The 5,642-nt window shown below is 38.6% G+C and overlaps 1 non-coding gene across 1 annotated transcript; it reads left to right on the top strand.

Annotated features, from left to right (window-relative positions):
• Positions 1-4,400: 4,400 nt before the first annotated feature.
• Positions 4,401-4,507, top strand: LOC113919029. The gene has a single exon (XR_003518774.2). It is a non-coding gene; the product is annotated as a U6 spliceosomal RNA (small nuclear RNA).
• Positions 4,508-5,642: the final 1,135 nt, after the last annotated feature.

Below are 5,642 nucleotides of genomic sequence, written 5' to 3'. Positions count from 1 at the left end.
AAGTTCTTAACTATTTTCCTATCCTAATCAATGCATTATATCTTTAAAACAGCATGGTTATTGGTACAACACAACTATGAAATAAAAATAAAGAAGCAGTTCATTCATATTGGCTGCAGTGATATTAACCTGACACTGGACACATTATATTTTGGAGTTGGAGCTGATATCCCAGAACATGTTGTGCCAACCTGCATTGAAATGCTCTGCTGAAAAACTGAGAGCATAGCCAGCCTAACTGTGTTCCTGGGAGCAGGAGAACTTTTATTAGATGCCCGTTTTTTTTTTTTTTTTTTGGGTGGAAATGTTTACCAACTTGATGAACTTGATGGGCTACACTTTCTTTGTGTATAGACTCTGAAAAACCACCCAGGCCCTTTTAGGTCTAAAAGAGCAAATGTCCTCTCAATTTTCTATAATGTTGAGAGTTAAAAAACAAAACAAAACAGTGATTTCATATATGGAATTATTCTTTTTATTCTTTTTTAAAACATTTTATTGTTTTTAAAGTTTCAGGTGTACAATATAATGATTCAACAATTCTGTACATTACTTGGCGCTCACAACAAGTACACTCGTAATCCCCTTCATCTATTTCACCCATCCCCCACCTGCCTTCCCTCTGGCATCCACAAGTTTGTTCTGAACAGCTTTGTGTACACACACACACACACACACACAAACTCAAAAGAATGTTTTTACACCCGTAGAGAGATTCACAGTTGGAGAATTTGACACTTTCATGGTTTTATCTTTTTATACCGAAATAAACATTTAGAGAACTTTTATACCACTAATATTGCCTGAAAGAATTTGAAGGGATCCATTTACCTTTAGGGATCTAGTGAGAGAAAGGTAAGCATGAAATCTGGCTAAAACAAAAAATGAGAGTCTAGAGAATTTTTCATCATTTAGACAACTTAGGAACTAGAATATAGTATAAGAGAGGCTTGTTTTTGGTGGAGATCGTTATTTTACAGATAAAAAAATGAGGATTATGGAAAGGAACTGATTCTAAATCAACATAGCTGGTCTGGGACCAGACTTGGGTCTTCTGGTCTCCATCCAGCTTTTATTTATGGGAGTGGGCACATTACAGAGATTGCAATCTCTTTGAAAGGCAAATCTGTGCTTCTCACAACTTTGTGGTATTTGTGCACGCTTTGGAACGAAAAGTTCTCAGTGAAAACAGTGAGATTAAAGTCCTGAGTGTGGACTGCATTTCTTTCTTTTTCTTTTTTTTAAAGATTTTAAAACATATTTATTTGACAGAGAGAGAGGAAACACAAGCAGGGGGAGTGGGAGAGGGAGAAGCAAGCTTCCCGCTGAGCAGGGAGCCGGACATGGGACTCGATCCCAGGACCCTGGGACCATGACCTGAGCCGAAGGCAGACGCTTAACGACTGAGCCACCCAGGCGCCCTGGACCGCATTTCTTAAGGATGGCAAGACCAAATCACTCACTAGAAACCTATTTTATTCTGAAAACCCTGGAATAAGGGTGCAGTAGATATGATATGGGAACACACTGTTTTAGTGAACTCTTATTTGAGAGAAAAGGAGACTCTCAGTCCTTGGTCCATTGAAAGTTGTGATTCCAAGGCTGAAATATGTGATGTGATCTAGACACCTAACATGAAAGGAACTTTTAGAAGCTGTCAGAATCAAGATTAGTGCCAGAATATGTGTGTAGGTAGGACTTACACAAGGACAGTATACACACAGCAGGTAGAAATTTGAAAGCACAATTTAGCACAGAATAAAGTATCCAAATACTATCTGCTTAGTAGTATGTAACTTAAATTATATACTTCATTATTACCTTATTTTTCTGTGTTTTATTTAGGGAGCAAAGTGCTCTCTAGTGGTCTAGAAAAACTATGTTGATTGTCTTGTATTTTATTTTAATTCATCTTGCAATAATTGGTCAAATTAGTAAACTTCTGCCTTTAAAAATGATATATTGGTCCTATTACAACTTTTTAAGCTGAAAAAGGTAAATGCTCCCCTAATTAAGTCATTTCCCCAGGAAAATATAGGGAGAAAAATTTTTCATCAATTAATGACTACACAAAAGGCTTTGAATATTGCAAGATTTATAATAACTCTGGGGAAATGACTTTTTTAAAGATTGTATTTATTTGAGAGAGAGAGAAGAGCATGAGTAGGGGGAGGGGTAGAGGGAGAGACACAAGCAGACTCCCCCACTGAATGGGGAGCCCAATCCAGGGCTCGATCCCAGGACCCCAATATCATGACCTGAGCCTAAGTCAGGTGCTCCAATCTGAGGAAATGATTTGTTATCTGAAATAAGTAAATGCTGATAATTTTGATGATTTGACAGCCTAGTCATGCTTTTATGAACCAACAAAATATATCTGGAGCATAGTGTTTGAGTTGGGAAAATGTTGTTTCTTCTTGCCTATCAGGCAGTCAGGAATTTGCCAACATCTGCCTTATATAATCTAAATTTGTTGCTGCATTCTGAAGGCTGGAAATTTGGGAAGATAATTGCTTTGCTGTCCAAGAATGTCCTCTTTATTAGCTTGAGAATTAGTGTGGCTTTCTTAATACTCATCCTAAATGGGGATTGTGAATTAATACCTGTACTGGAGGCTTACATGATCTTTTGGGAATTGGGGATATTACTTATCCTGCTCGGGTGCTCCTGAGTCACCAGCTGGCTTCATCCCTTTTCCCTCCCTATGATTCTATTTATTCCACTGCAAAAAAATCTTTTTAATTGATGGTATGATAGTGCCACAATCTAGAGGCTGTTAAGATTCTTTTCCAAGGTATTTTTTGTTACTGGGAGAAGATATCTCTATTGAATAGTTAGCACACTTTAATTGGGATTTTTTTTTCTTTTTGCTGAATACTACAGAATTAAGTTGGGGTCATAAAATCAGGGGAAGATATTAGTACCACAAGATACTACCACAGAGAGGCAGTATTTTGGAGTTTTCCATGCAGCAGCAGGATTGATTTTATTTTTTTGGATGTGGGGGTGAAGCATCAAAATACAGGAAGGGATTATTATTATTATTGTTGTTGTTGTTTTAGGAGGGAGAGAGGGAAAGGGAGAGAAAGAGTGCAAGGGGGCAGAGGGAGAATCTTAAGCAGGTTCCATGCCCAGCACTTTGGGGCTTGATCTCACAACCCTGAGATCATGACCTGAGCTGAAACCAAGAGTCAGACGCTTAACGAACTGAGCCACTCAGGCGCCCCAGGAAGGGATTATTTTATTCTGTCTATGATAAGCAGGGGCCCCTTCCAGAGAATGTTAAGGTTTGGATAATATTTAGAAAATATGGATAGATTGCTTGGTGAATCGGATTATAGGTTTCTAAAACCCTGAAAAAAACAAAGATTTATGTATGTGAAAAAAAGATGAACTAGTAAACACTCTATTACAAATTAATGGAAGCATGACTAAAACATTAAATACCATTCCTGCAAAAGTGTAGAAATAATAATGAAAATTAAAGATTAAATAGTAAAGTTGAACTTAGTATTATTATTTTGCTTAATATTATTAACTTATTAATATTATAGCTTTTGATGAAAGTAAGAGCAATATCTAGTATCTTTTTTCTTATTTTAAAAAAAGATTTTATTTATTTGAGAGAGAAAGAGAGATAGCAAGAGAGAGAGCACATGCAGGGGGAGAGGTGGAGGGAGAGGGAGAAGCAGACTCAGTGCTGAGCAGAGAGCTGGACGAGGGGCTCAATCCCAGGACCCTGAGATCATAACCTGAGCCGAAAGAAGACTGCCTAACCAATTTAACCGCTTAACCGACTGAACCACCCAGGTGCTCCTCGAATCTTTTCTAGAGAAAACAAAACACTGTGTTTGTGAGATCCTAAGACGTAAGATAGTGGTCGGATGGGGACATATGCTTTGCCCCATTCTTTCAGAGCTAATGTTTTGCCCAAAGTGCTGTGATGAATAACTCTGTAATGCTTCTAGAGTAGGTTTGTGATAGTGTTGGCAATAGCAACACAAATAACAGAACAACTTCACAATAAGGACATTTCAAAAAAGGGATAGGCATTCCTTACGAGTATGTTGAAGATTGAATTATTTTTTAATCATTCACTATAGGTTTGACATAAAGCCTATGTGACTGGAGATTTATGTTGAATGAAGTAGAGTTGAAGGCATAATGAATTCATACATCCAGATTAGATGGTTTTCTGAGTCCTGAACCAGCCTTTTTTCCCCCAACAACAGGTCTTTGGAACTGAAATATCTTTTTAATTTGTCGCAAAAACCAAGCTTTAACTCCCAACTTTACATATAAGTCCCCCATCAAATTTCTGTCGTTGGTCTACTTTTCTTCTTTCTTTATACTCTCTGCTTCAACAATATCTTTCTGAGCTTCTAAAATTGCATGTGGATGTGCTTGCTGCGGCAGCACATATACTAAAACTGGAATGATACAGAGAAGATTAGCATGGCCACTATGCAAGCATGACACGCAGATTTGTGAGGCGTTCTCTATTTTTAAAATTCTACTCCTGAAACCAACATTACACTACAAGTTAACTAACTAGGATTTAAATAAAAACTTAAAAAAATTACTGATGGGGATGCCTGGGTGGCTCAGTTGGTTAAGGGTCTTCCTTTGGCTCAGGTCATGATCCCAGGGTCCTGGGATTGAGTCCCACGTGGGGCTTCTTGCTCAGCCGGAAGCCTGCTTCTCCCTCTCCCTCTGCCTGCCTCTCCCCCTGCTTGTGCTCTCTGACAAATAAATAAATAAAATCTTAAAAAAATAACTGATGATCATGTTTAAAAAATTGCTTGTGGATAACTTTTTTTAAATTTTATTTTTTAAAGAATTCTCTACACACAACATGGGGCTCAAACTTACAACCCCAAGATCAAGACTTGCATGCTCTACTGACTGAGCCCGCCAGGTGCCCCACATGTGGATAACTCTTAAGTACCTCTCTCCAACCTCAGGCTCCGTTTTACTCCCTGGGCGCCATTTCCAGTTTCCTAGCAGAGATGTGTATTTTTTAATCTCTTTTCTTTCTTTAAAAAAATTTTTTTAAAGATTTTATTTATTTATTTGAGAGAGAGAAGGAGAGAGAGAGAGAGAACACGAGCAGGGAGGAAGGGCAGAGGGAGAGGGAGAAGCAGGCTCCCCACCAAGCCCGATGTGGGGCTTGATCCCAGGACTTCAGGATTGTGACCTGAGCCGAAGGCAGACGTTTAACCGACTGAGCCACCCAGAAGCCCCTTCAAAAAGTTTTTGTTTAAATTCCAGTTAGTTAACATACAGTGTAATATTGGTTTCTGTGTATAATATAGTGGTTCAGCAATCCCATACATGGCCCGGTACTCATCACAAGTGCACTCCTTAATCCCCAACACCTTTTTCACCCATACCCCCCTCCTGAGATATGTATTTCTTAACACATGGCTTGTCAACCTGGACAGGACCAAAGTAGAACTGAATATCTCCTCTGTCTGTCTTCTTCCCCCTCCTTCAAGTCTGTTTCATATTTTGTTTAATAGATCACCAGTTATCTGTCCTTTAATGTTCTTAATCAAGGAGTTTTCTTTTCACATTTCCTCCCCTTTTGGCCAACTTGTCTTTAAGTCCTCCAATTGCAGCTTGCTCCTAATTTCTTTCTT

Source organism: Zalophus californianus, chromosome 1 (assembly GCF_009762305.2).
Source record: "Zalophus californianus isolate mZalCal1 chromosome 1, mZalCal1.pri.v2, whole genome shotgun sequence".
Lineage (NCBI taxonomy): Eukaryota > Metazoa > Chordata > Mammalia > Carnivora > Otariidae > Zalophus > Zalophus californianus.
This window is presented reverse-complemented; position numbering and strand designations above follow the sequence as displayed.